This window comes from Lathyrus oleraceus, chromosome 3 (assembly GCF_024323335.1).
Source record: "Lathyrus oleraceus cultivar Zhongwan6 chromosome 3, CAAS_Psat_ZW6_1.0, whole genome shotgun sequence".
In the NCBI taxonomy this organism is placed as follows: domain Eukaryota; kingdom Viridiplantae; phylum Streptophyta; class Magnoliopsida; order Fabales; family Fabaceae; genus Lathyrus; species Lathyrus oleraceus.
The window spans coordinates 365,081,833-365,096,683 of NC_066581.1; positions in this window are offsets into that span (position 1 = coordinate 365,081,833).

A 14,851-nucleotide genomic window follows, 5' to 3' on the forward strand; every position below is an offset into this window, starting at 1 on the left:
AGTAATAAATAATGATAAAGATGAAGATTGGAATGAAAAGTCCAATTCTAAAAGAATTAGTGTGAATGAGAAATCTATATTTTTCATGTAGGCAATGCAAGCTCTTGAAGTGGCATTTTCTCTATTAGCAAGAATACATTAAATTTATCTATCCAAATTAAAAGTAGAATTTTTTTTTCAAATTTCCTTCTTCTATTACATCATAAATTAATAACACTCATTATTTCATAGTGTATTTTTTCTCTCTGTAATTGATTTTTTTTTAAGTCCATTTTAATATTGAGTTCAACTATAAAATGTCAACCAACCAATTTTCAACCTAATTAATTTAAATCCTCTAATTAAATCTTAATTTAACTGTAAAAAAATTGATATTAATAAATTGAAAATCAGAATTCTCTCGAATATTGCGGAGATTCTGTTTTAATTTTAAAAAGAAAGTATTTTGTAAAAATAATAATAAGTTTGTTATTTAAAATATATTACTAAAAATAAAATTCAATAATATATTTTTTAAAAGTTAATATATTATTCTATAATAAATAATAGATCAAGCCTCATGCAATACTACATTTATTTTATTATAAAAACATCGTAACAATTGAATAGATAGTAGTATGAATTATCTTTATGTATTTAATAATAACATTTGTTAAAAAGTCATTACTCAACATTTTTGTAAAAAGAAATAGACTAAAATTAATAGTGTATGGAAGGAAGAAAGATAGACAAATATTTATTGTCATAACCTCTATTAAAAATACACAAAAAATCATATGTGGTGTTTGACTAAAACTTTTGTCTTGTATAGATTTTTAAAATATGGTTTTATGAAAAGAAAATTAAAATATTAGAAGTTATTTTCAATGATTTTTTATAAAATAAAAGAGTGATTTTGACATCTAATAACTTAAATATTTATTATTAAATGTTTTAATATAATCAAAATCACATAATCTTTATAAACAATATATTTCAAATATAATCTTTTTTTCTAAAAATCTATTTAAAATAATTTTATTGATATTTTAAAATCTAAAATAATTATAACAGAATAATAAAATGCTTAAAATAATTTTTAAAATTAAAATAAACTACATTTTTATTTATTGAATGATTAAATTGATACGTAGGTTGGTAAAGCTTATGGATTATTAGCATACCTAATAAAAATATAATGAACCTTTGGATTTCAAGATTTCAGAGATGTTTTGCTAGACGCACCCCAAACACATACAATCAAGATTGTATTTATATATTGTTGTTTGTTTCCTAAGTACTATTCATTTTCTTAATGTAATTTGCATAACTGTCGAATTTTAATGTAATTTGCATAACTGTCGAATTTATATATAACAACTATTTTATTTATTTCAATGTTAAATTCACAATGATTGATCCGACCCAACAACATACAAAATCTTAGAAGAATCTATCTGCACCATCAGATTGACCGACCCAACAATATCTCTAAATCATTCAAATCATTTTTTTTAAATATTTGGTATGGTTTATAAATTATAAAAGCATATATATGACCATTGTGTATAGATCTTATAGATGATGTGTAGGAGATATTACTACCAATTCAACGAAGGGTTGCATGTTTGGATTTTTAAACTATTTTTTTTATGTTTTATTAGTTAAATTTAAATGATAAATATTAGTCTTTGATTTAATCTGGATCATCGATTCAAATTAATCAATGGTTCATGTTTGCAATCCTTATCTTATTTCATTCATCCAATAAAAAATTAGAAAAATCAAATAATAATAATATTAATAATAAAGAAAAATCTCTCCATTTTTATGTGAAGAGAGATAGGTGGCGTTGGATTATTGGCTCCCCTTTCTCAAATTTAGAAAAAAGAAAAGCTGAAAAAATACACCCCTTCATGATTTTTTTCATCACTCTCAAACAAACTCATGACAGCTCATTATTGGCCACTAGCAAAACAACCTCTCTCATCAACATTTTAACTTTGGGGAAAAATTCTTTTTCTTAAGATCTCTCTCAGACTAAAGGAGAAAAACTTTCAAGTAAAAAGTTCATTCATTTTGGTGGATTAGAGTTTTCACTCTATCAACGTCCAAGGTCCATTGAATTTGAAGAGATTTGAAGTCAAAATCATCATAATCCAAGACTAACAGAAATCCACAAGGTCAAACAAATTAAAAATAAAATTAAATGAAATAAAAATGCATAAAAGGTATTTTAAATGATTTTTAAAATAGAAATAAAATAGAAAATACACAAAGTCCTTCAAAACACCAAATAAATGACCAAGAAAATTATGGAAGGTTAGAAATAAAATGAGAAATATATAATAAAATTTTCAGAATTAAAAAATGCAGAAAAATATTTTTAAACCAATTAAAACAGAGGAGAAAAGGGGAAATTCATAAATAAAAAATAAAAAATCAATGAAATAAAGTGTGGAAAAATAAAAATCAGATGAAGAAAAATAAAAGAGAATTTTAAAAATTATTTTGGGATATTTTGGATTAAAAAAATGGAATTACTACGGTTTTTTAAAGAAAACGCAATTTAAAATAATAAAAGAAAAAGAATTCAAATCAGAAAAAACCAGGAGCGTTGGATCATGCCTCATTAATTGACGTGGCAGATCCAACACTCCAAATGATGAGAAACTCGATGGAACATGCTGCAATCAGAACATAGGATCCAATTTGAATTTAACCAATCAAAACATTTCAAAATTCCAACGTGTCTGGTTCAAACTCAGACCACCTGAGAAATACTCCGGTCATCTTCTTCGGTGAGCTCTCACCGGAGTTTCATCGTTTGGTAACTTCAAGACACGAGACCACCACCATTGTGATCCTCTTCTCATCCCGAATTCCACCTCATGCCTCAAATTCATTTATGTGAAATGAGCAAAGGGAATTTCAAAGAAGTTTCAGAAACAAGCAAGCCATGAAAAATTAAATTAAATGATGAACACGATCAATCAACACCAAATAAGCTAGGGAGAGAATCAGAGAGTGAAGGACTACATTGTGGTAACTTGTTTGAGTTCAAATGATGCCCAAAACTACCTTGTCCAGATGGTGATCAGAAGTTGATGAAGCTCGATCTGGTTAGAGCATTTCAGAAGGTCTCAGAGCTTGGGAATTGTTCCAAGATTCTCAGAGGATGCCGATGGAGCTAATAGAATCAAGAAAATGGATTGAAACAAGCTGAAACTCAAAACACGATAGTTGAATTTTCTGGAGAAATTTCAAGTTGCAGCAGGGGTTTCTTGGCTCTCCAAACCTTACAAATGAAGGCAATAGCATCCTCTATTTATAGGCAATGTAATTGGATCCAAATACGTGTGGAATGATGTTGAATTCATGCAAAACGAATTTGATTAAAGTGTGTGAAAAGTGTGACTTGAAACTCCTCAAAACTCAGCCAAATGGTGTATTTTAAGTGTCAATTAACTTCTGGAGGTTTGATTCAACATGTTTAGGACCAAAACACTTGCTAATTGGGCTTGCAATTGAGTTTAGTCATGATCAAATTTCGGGCAATGGTGATTTCTTCAGTTTTAAGTTACCATGTTCAACTCAACGGGGCATCATATTCAAGAGGCTTTTTGACTCCATTCTTTTTGCAATGTGTTAACATCATGACTAATATTACAATGAGCCAAGAAAGGTTGCCTTTGGATGCTTGAGCACAAAGTTATGGTGTGTAGAAGTTGGCATAAAATATTGGTTCCATAACTTAGAAAAATTTGAATGGTCCATGGCAGAAGATGGCCTATAATGTCCCAATGAATTACATGGCCTTCCATGCATAATTTGAACTTGGTCCTTGAAGCAAACTTGTAGAGGGTATCACTAATGGAATTGTGAAAAACGAATCAGATCCATATATTGAAAATTGAAGAAGTTATGATCTTTGAAAGTTGGCAAAAAGTCACTTGAAAATAGGTCAAATTTCACTAAGTCCACAAATGACCTATAATGTCTCTAAACGTTTGATGATCCTCCAAGCATAATTAGCTCTTTTTATGTAAAGAGAATTTGTATAGGATATTAAGAAGAGTCATATACAAAATGTGGCATTCAGAAATATTGAGAATTGAAGGAGTTGTGGTCCTTGGAACTTTGACTTCAAAATATTGACTTTTAGGTCAAACCCCTTGAAACAAGCTTGTGCACTTGGACTTTCCTTGTATTTCAAAGCACATTGGTGATCTTATGAACTCAAGATATGGTGTCCTTGATGGTATATTAATTAAATTGCTCAAATATTTAAGTTGCTTGTTGAAGAATGCATGGAAATAAACACATGAACCTTTGACTTTCTTTGAGAAGTAAGCAACAAAACTTTGAGATGCTCTTGATTTGGGGAGCCCTACCTTGCACAATAAACTCGAGAGAAACATGACATATTTTTGATATTTTGATTAGTGGTTAGATAAGCAAGGAATCAAATAAACACAAAGGTAAAACAAAAAGGTGTTTGGTGATCCCTGCAAGAAGCAAACCCAAGGATGGTTAAGGGAATGGCCAAGATGGGACCTTGTTTGTATATAAAAGATGCAAATGAGATGTGGGATCTTAGGGTTAAAAATTAGGGTATGACACGAGCAAGCACCAAAAAGTATCAACCACGAGCATGTTTAACATCGGTCAAGGCCATGTTGAATCACTCTGGAAACACCTAACTCACTTCAATGAAGAAACCATCAAGGTATCCCACCCGAACTAGGATATGTTCATAAAAGCATTCCAAAACGACCTAAAGGATGAACACTTCAACTAATCTTTGGCCTAGAAGATGACATCAACCATGGAGGAAATCATGAATAGACCTTAATGCTACATAAAGGAGAAGAAAGCAATGTAGAGAAGAGATCATGTGAGGCTATAGAAAGGGGGATGTCCAGGGCTAAAGGATATGGATAGAAAAAAGAATATTGACTGGTCCTGACTAAGGGAAAAGCTACAATATAACCCAATCGGGATCATTTTGAGATTTTTACCCAGTTGACCTTAAGGTGAGAATAAATCTCGAGAGAAGTGTATAATACAAAGATAATTCACGAGCCACCCTGACCAAGGGATCAGAGGATGGGATTGGAGACAAACAAATGGTGTAAATACCATAAGATATGAGGTCATCATACTGACAATTGCCATCACTTGAAAGGATAAATAGAGGCTTTGATCTAGAAGGACCATTTGTAGAGGTACATGCAAGGCATCCCCCATTCGGCTGAGAGAAGTAGTCTACCACGAAGGTCATCCCGGGAAAGAACCTCGCCTCCAAAAAAGAATTGGAGTGTAAAACAGGTTCATGAGGTAAGAGCCACTGACACACCTTGAACACCTTCGCAAGGTTATTCGCAATCGGTGGAGAATCCAGCTCATCTAGGAAGAAGTATGTTAGAACAGTAATGCATGTCACCAAGGCCCCACCTATCGAGTTCGGGAAAATGCCCCCTATTAGTTTTTCCTGGTGGTACGCTGAAGGAGTATTAACACATGAGGATGACCTAATGTTGATCAATCTCTAGATCCATGACTGGAGTTTGAAAAAGGTTTTGATCAATCTTGGGAGCTCGATTGACATAATTTATTGGGACATTTTCCAAGGAACAGAAGATGGACGCTAATGACCTCCAACTGTTCAATGGATCACTCATTTTTTCTAGATAACAAGTTTAAGTTTTTGGATACATTTCCATGAAAGTCATATATATGGTGATAAATGCATTCTCTCCATACAATATCATCATTGGCAGACCGACTTTCAACGCTTCGGAGGCAACTTTATGAACATTATACCTCACCATGTAGTACCCATTATCTAATGTGCAGGTCAGAGTGATAAAAGGTGAACAAGAGTTGGCGAGAAGATGTCATCAAGACAATTTGAAGTTGAAGGAAATATGTGGCACTAGGTCTTACCGACCAAAAGATACCCATAAAATAAATTACGTGGATCTCAACCCACGTGACAACCCACCAAAATATAGCTTGATACCTACGAAGGAATTAAAAGCCATCCTGGTCAGACCAGATGAGCACTAGACTACACAAATCAAGCCAAAATTGCCACAGGATGAGCATACCAAGATAATAAGAATGTTACAGAAGAATGTAGATTTATTCGCTTGGGCCCCTTCACACATCCCCTAGATTAATCTCGAAGTAGTTTGCCATCAGTTTTTTATCGATTCCAACATGAAACCTTTCGCCTTGACAAGCTTAAGTATTCAACTTGGTTAGAAAACATCGTCACAGTAAAGAAGAACTCGGGAAAGTGACGAATTTTCATACACTTCTTAGATCTATATAAGGCATACCCTAAAGATCCATATCATTTACCTAACATTGACAAGCTTATAGATGGGACCTTGGGTTTTTTCATTTTAAGATTCACTGATGCTTATTCTGACTACAACCAAAAAATAATGAGTCCAAGTGACACCCTGAAAACCGCATTCATGGAGAATTGCAACAATTATTACTATGAGATCATGCCCTTCGATCTAAAGAATGTGGGAGCAACTTATCAGAGAATTATGGAAATTGTCTTCATTTAGCAGATAGGCTAAATTTTGGAGGTTTACATTGAGGACATGGTAGTCAAGATCCTAGATATGGGAAAGTACTATGAGGATTTGGAGAAAACTTTGACCTCAATAAGTATATTCAACATGAGGTTAAATTAAAATAAATTCTCTTTCGGGGTGTAGGTCGGGAAGTTCCTAGGCTTCATGCTAACCTGTTGGGGTATCAAGGCGAAACCATACAAATGCCAACCCATAATTAACATGAAGAGCCCAACCTCAATTAAAGAAGTCCAGTAGTTGATGGGTAGGATCACCAACCTTTCCAAGTTCTTATCATATTCAGGAGAGAGGTTCATACATTTTTTTCAAGCTAAAAAAGTCAGTGAAGTCCCAGTGGACGAAGGAATGTGAGAAAGCCTTCTTAGAGCTGAAATAGTTTTTTCCTCACATTCAATCCTTACCCGACCTAAGGAAAATGCACTTCTGATTCTATACTTATTAGTCACAGAAAAATCTTTGAACTCAGTCATGTTACAAGAGGGCGGCGATGGTTGTCATACCCCAATTTTGTCCTATCTATTTTTACATTGCATCAAATAAAGGATGCACTCTTATGTGATAGAACTTTTAAGGAAAGTTGGAGCAAAAGTATATAAAGTGTCTGCTACAAATCATATTGAGGCAAGATTTGAGATATCAAGTATCCCCAATTCCCTTTGAATGTTGAAAAATGGCTCGGTCGCAAGTGGTTTTGTAAAGATATTCGCAAGTTGATTTTTTCTATCAACATGCTCAAATACGACGTCTCCTTTCTCAATATGGTCACATAGGAAGTGGTGACAGATCTCAATATGCTTAGTGCAAGAGTGTAGCATAGGATTTTTGGTTAGATTAATAGCACTAGCGTTGTTGCACATAATAGGAATACGTTGTAGTTTAATATCAAAGTCAAGTAGTTGTTATTTGAGCCACAAAATTTGAGTACAACAACTACCGGTCGCTACGCATTCCACCTTGGTAGTTGACAAAGCAATGAAAAAACTTATTTCTTGTTATGCCAACTTACTAAGGAATTTGAAAACATGTGGCAAGTTCCACTAGTACTTTTCCTATCCGATTTGCAATCGGAAAAATCGCAATCGATATAACCAACCAAATTACAATAGCTTCCCTTGAATGCCAAAGTCCATACTTAAAAGTACCATGAAGATATCTAAGAATGCATTTTACGGCTTTTAGATGAGATTTCTTAGGAGCCGATTGATAATGAGCGCACATAGACATGCTAAACATAATGTACAGGCCTAGATGTAGTGAGATATAGAAGAGAACCAAGCATACCTCTATACTTATTTACATCAACATCCTTACCATTTTTATTCATTTCCAAGTTTTCATTTGTAGGCATTGGAGTGTCAATCAATTTTGCATCTTCCATACCAAATCTCTTTAGTAATTCGTTGCAATATTTGGTTTGACACACGAATGTCCCTTCAATGAGTGGCATGATTTGAAGCTCATGGAAGTAATTCAACTCCCCCATGAGACTCATCTCAAACTCACCTTGCATAAGCTTAGAAAACTCCTTGACAAGTTGCATGTTAGTGGATCCAAAAATGATATCATCGACATAAACTTGAATTAGAAGAGTAATGTTTTCCTTGACACTTAATGAAACGTGTAGTATTTACCTTTCCCCTAGAGTATCCTTTATTGACTAAAAACTTACTAAGTCGCTCATACCAAGCCCTAGTGCTTGTTTGAGACCATACAAAGCTCGTTTTAGTTTATAAACATGATTAGGATACTCGTGATTTTCAAAACCCAGAGGTTGAGCTACATAAACTTCCTCATTAATATAGATATTAAGGAACACACTTTTCACGTCCATTTGAAATAACTTGAAATCTTTGGAGCAAGCAGAATCTAGTAGAAGGCGTACAGCCTCAAGAGGAGAAATCGGAGCATAAATCTCCTTATATTCAATGCCCTCCTCTTGGTTATAACCTTGAGTCATTAGTCGGGCTTTGTTCCGGGTTATCATTCTATATTCATCAAGTTTGTTTCTAAAAACCCATCTAATGTCAATTACTTGATTATTTCTCGAATGAGGGACAAGGTCTCAAACATCATTTCTTTTAAACTGGTTTAATTCATCTTGCATGGCCATAAGTCAATGCTCATCAAGTAATGCATCTTTAGCATTTTTAGGTTCAACTTGTGAAACAAATGCAAAGCAATAACAAAACTTTCTTATCTTGAAGCATGTTGTCATGCCTTTGGTGATGTCTCCAAGTATGTTATCAATAGCATGATATTTGGATGTTCTCCAAGCCAAAGGTAGACCGTCCACTGCAGCTGGACTTTCAACCTTGTCCTCTTTATTACCATGATCTTCTTCTTTCTCATTTTCCACCACTTTAGGCTGATCAATTCCACTTTCTGGTTCCTTGAGAATGCCTTGTGAAGATACACCTACATCATGAAAAGAAACACCTTACCCAATATTTTTCAAGAAAGACTCGTCAAAAGTAACGTGTATCGACTTTTCAACAATAAGTAATATTTTGTTATAAACCCTATAAACTTTTCTAGATTGCGAGTATCCAAGGAAGATATCCTCATTGGCTTTCGCATCAAAGTTACAAAATTATCCTTTCCATTATTCAAAATAAAACATTTACATCCAAAAACGTGAAGATGTGAAACATTAGATTTTCTATACCTAGGTAGTTCATAGGGAGTTTTGTCTAAAATATGACGTATTAGTATCCTATTCAAGACATAACATGTCGTGCTAATGCCATCAGCCCAGAAATGCTTTGGTAGATTACCATCATTAAGCATAGTTCTAGCCAACTCCTCTAAAACATGATTTTTACACTCCACAACATTGTTTTATTGTGGAGTTTTAGGAGCAGAGAAGTTATTCCCAATGCCATGTTTATCACAATACTTCTAAAAGAGGAGGGTTTCAAATTATCCTCCATGATCGCTTCGGATAGGAACAATTTCAAAATTCATCTTATTTTGGAATAATCTTGCAAATTGTTTGAAAGGTAAATAGGTCTCATCTTTACTATACAAAAACATGACCCAACAAAATCTCAAGTAATCGTCTACTATCACAAAACCATAATAGTAACCACCTAAGTTTTTGGTCCTTGAGGAACCAAATAGGTCCATATGAAGAAGCTCAAGAGGTCTCTAACTTGAAACAATGTTTTTCGATTTAAATGAGACTCGTGTTTGCTTACCCATTTGGCATGCATCGCATAGATGATCTTTTGAAAACTTTATTTTTGATAGACCGATTACTAAATATTTTGAAGTCACTTTATTTAGTAAATCAAAAGTTTACATGAGTTATGCGTCTATGTCATAACCAAGAGTTTTCACTCATAGACACTAGACACTTAGTTCCAACCAAGGATACATCATCCAAGTTAAGCATATAGGTGTTATTAACCCTCAATCCTTTAAACATATAATCCTTATTTTTATTATGTTCAAGCAAGCAACAAGTATTTGTAAAATTAACTTTAAATCCCTTGTCGCATAGTTGACTAATGTTAAGGAGGTTATGTTTAATACCATCAACTAACATAACATCGGAGATAGTAGTAGATGAGGGATTACCTACAATATATTTTTCAAGTATTACTCCCTTGTTGTTGTCTCCGTAAGTGACGAACCCCTTATTCTTTGGCACAAAGTCAATGAGTAGAGATATGACACCCGTCATATGTCTTGAGCATTCACTGTCGAGATACCACATCCTCTCTGTAGAGTCAAGACATTCAACCTGTAGAATCAAACAAGGGAAATAAGTACCCAATTTTCATTAGGTCCTTGAGAGTATGTGAAATCAATGTTGCATTTGGACAACCATTGAAAAGCTCATTTATGATCAAAAAGCTTTCTAAACTTGCATTTTTCAATAGTATGACCTTTCTTGCAACAATAGTGACAAGATAAATTGTGATGAGATCTGTTTTTTCTATTTGAGTCTTTTTTTTAAATATTTATGCCTTTTATATAAATGGTTCAAAGACCTTTCAAACTTTGATAAATCAATAGAAAATGCAATCTTTGGTTGTAAGGCTTTGTTCAATTTGACGTGAAAAATAATTATCTCTTCTTTCCAATCATGACAAGATTCACAACCAAAACTTGAAGGTTTTTCATCATCATTCTTGTCATTTTGAATATCTATCATAGACCGTTTAAGAGCTTCCATCTTCTTTTCGGATTCTTAGACTTTAACTTCTAAATATAAAAAGATTCTTTCATGTGAAGCTAACTTCTTAAAAGCTTCTAAGACTTCTCTATGAAGATTTTCAAATGCCTTTTGTAATTGAGAATAAGATAATTCATTAATAAATTCAAGCTTAGAAAAACTTACATTCTTCTTCTTCTTTCTATTTATCATGAGGCAAATTTGGGTTGATTCAACATTTGAAGTTAAGCTTTCATCACTTGACGAATCACTTGCGCTCTCCCAAGCAACATAGACTCTTCTAGACTTGCTAGATTTCTTGTGATGGACTCTCTCTTTGTCTTTCTTAATCATAGCGCATTCTAGTCTATAATGACCAACTTCTCCATAATTATAGCAAAAACTTCTAAATTTACCTTTCTTATTCTCATCTTCCTTTGAGAATTTAGATACCCTTCTAACCTTGGTTAAGTTCTCGTCAGATTGCTTGACTCCATTTTTCCTTATATATCTTTGGTACCTTTTGACAAACAATCACATGTCTTCATCATCGGAGTTCTTGTCATCTCTTGTTTCATAATCACTTTGCTCATTATGTGAGGGCCTTAAGCTTGAAGTCTTTAGAGCAATATACTTTTTCTCTACCTCTTTGTCTTTACCTTTCTCCTTATTTACATTCTTCTCATGTTTTTTCAAGCAAGTGAGTTCTTGCTCATGTTCTTTCAATTTGCCAAACAAAATAGTGAGATCAGGTGTTTTAAGATCATTCGCCTCTTTAATTGTGGTGACTTTGAATTGTCATTCCCTATTAAGACACCTCAAAACTTAGCTAGAAAGAATTTAGGATAAAAAATATATTTTAATGTCCTATTCGCCTCTTTTTTAATGATAGATGAGTAATTTATTTTTTATCACGTCGTACTTATTTTTTCTTTTTTACTCCTCTCATATTTAGGATAAAAATTTAGCTAGAAAGAAATTTGTATGTTTTTAAACTTATCATATTTTAATACCGTATCAAATACAAGACTTGTCTCTTATCCTACACATTAAAAGAGTCATAAGAGTTTAATCAAACATGGTGGAAAATAACCTTATAATAGGTATAAGGAATAATTTTACATTCTGAATTTGATGAAAGAGGAGGAATTTCTCATCTTAAGCTTTGTTTCAAACTTTCTATGTGCTTTTTGTTTTCAACAATATTTTTCTAAGGTACAATCGTTATTTTTCATCCTTTAAATAACATATGAATTTAGTTTTTACAAATAATTGGATAAAGCCTTTGAACTGTCTCGAATTTCAGTAAAAAATTTCAAGAAATGACATGTGTATCGTAGAAGGGGAGTACATTGCACCCTCTTTCGTGATGTATTTTATTTAGTGATACTCTGTTTTTTCTTCAGGGAATTGTGCCATCAAATGGAGAGACCATCGGTTTGAATCAATTTTGGTTTTTATTTTTTAAAATATATTTTATAAAATTATTTTAGAAAAATATTTTTAGAAAGAGTACAATTAAAAAATTTGTTTGGTAACACAATTTTTCAAAATTATTTTAAAAATGAAAAAATAAAAATATTTATTTGGTTAATTAATTTTTAAAAATAACTTTCAAAGATGAGAAAATAAAAAATCTATTTTATAATCTGATTTTTAAAAATTATAACATAACATGAAAAAGACTTTTATTAAAATTAATAAAAATATTTTTTGTGTAATCTATTGAGCGCAACCTGATTAAAAGCTCTATTGATTCGAGATCTGGTCTGGTGTAAAATTACTCTAGATTTCTTAATTCGGTCTAGTATAAATACTCAATTAGTTTGAGATCAGTCCGATTTATTATTTTCACATTATCAACCAATACTCATACTATACTCATACTCATACTTGACACATTCTCAACACTCCCTTCACATTATCAACCAATACTCATACTTGACACATTCTCAACCTCACAACCAATGTGGGATTATTATTTTCACATTATCAACCAATACTCATACTATACTCATACTCATACTTGACACATTCTCAACACTCCCTTCACATTATCAACCAATACTCATACTTGACACATTCTCAACCTCACATTATCAACCAATACTCATACTTGACACATTCTTAACCTCACATTATCAACCAATACTCATACTTGACACATTCTCAACACTCCCTTCATATTATCAACCAATGTGGGATTATTATCCTATCAACCAATGTGGGATTATTCTCCCCCTCAAGTGTGAGTCCATAATGCGTTCTACTTACTTCTCTTGTCTCGCACGGGGGAGTTTTTCTTCTTTTTCTAGAGCAACACTTTTGTGAGAGACACACAACATATTCACCCAAAATCTTAAGGTGATAGGTGAGTGGGTTCTCTCACTTATAAATGCTCAAGTATTCACATTATCAACCAATGTGGAACTATTATCCACACTACTCACACTTGACACATTCTCTGCATTTTTGTATTTCTAGAATGTGCAGAAAAATATTCAAAAATGAAAACCAAAACACAATTTATTAGTTTTGATTTTTTAATTTTGAAAACAACCAAAATTGAAACAGTTTTGCAAAATAAATTTTAAAAAAATAAACCAAACAATTTTTTTAATTTTTAAATTTTTGAAAAGAAAAAAACGTTTTTAAAAGTGAATCAAACCGGTCCTAACACGTTGTGGCGACGGACTTCTAATGGACTCTAATGCATTTGCTGATATTTGTTTGTGTCGTCTCACTATCATCTCTCTCATTGTGTATTTCTTACTAACACTTAGTAATTATGCTTCGTTCCGAACATTAACATAAGCTGCAAAATTTAGTAGGTAGAAAAAAAATTATATAAATTTGTCTAATTAGTGAGAAATCAATAATCATATAATCTACAAATTAAATCAAGAAAAGCTGAATTTCGATGGAACCCGATATCACTCTCCAAATAGCCATATTGGTAAAATAAGAAGGGCATTTAGGATGAATACCACCCTTCAAGAAAAGCTGAATCAAATGTCAAAATGCCTTGCAGAAATTGAGAACCAAACGGTTATCATTGAATTAAAGGAGGAAATAAAGAAAAAAGTTGAAGTCCCCATAAATGTTGTTCTAGTGTCATATTCTACTAGGATGGATCAAGACAGTGAATTTAAAACTTTGTTAAGAGGCTAAAATTCAGTGGGATACAATTACAACGGATTTTCCTCTCTATGGAAAGTGTCCTCTGTATGAAAAGTGGAAGAGGAAGAAGAAGATCTCTTGTTATTCTAAGTAGCGTTAAGTGGTGTAGTTTCAATAGTGTCAATACATGATACAGTAAATGTAATAGTGTCTCATTGAGTGGTTTAAGAAAAGTGATGTGTCAATTAGTCTTAAGTGAGATGTGTCAAGTAGTCTTAATATCGTGGTCATAGTGTCTTGATGCCATATGTCTTACTGTTTTCATATACTATATTAAAAATGTCGAAAGTCTTTCTATTTACAAGTATTACAATACGTATTTCCATGATTTCTTTTATGTAAAATTAAAACAACCATGAATAATTATTTTTTAAATCACAAACGCACATCTAAGATATTTTTAACCACAACCAGATATTTTGTGTTAGGATTACCGTGATGATTCAAATCTACAATTTTAGATTAAAAAAATTGCAGTTTGAAGGTTTACATGACATGAATGAGACATCTCACATAATGCAGGGCCTCACAAAAATAGAAAACCAGTATCGGCTTCTAGCAGTTCCAAGGAGCTAAATAAAACTTTGCAAAAAGATAACAAGGCACGTGTTCATAACACGGGCATCGGATCGACGTGAGCTTATGTTGGATGATTAGAATAAGTCAAATGCAGTGTAATTGGCTTTTGAAGTGTTTTTGGAGAATAGCTTATTTGAGAAGCTATTTTGGAAGGCTTCTTGTTTGCTGCAGAAATAGCAATTTCCTGAAGCCAAAACAGAAAAACAGTTTTGGATGCTTTGTTTAGTCAGTTTGTTTAGTGGTTTGTACACTATAAATAGACCTCAATTGTAATATTTGTGGTTAATGCCTTCAGATAATGCCATTCAATATTCTCATCTCAATTTTCTTATTTCTC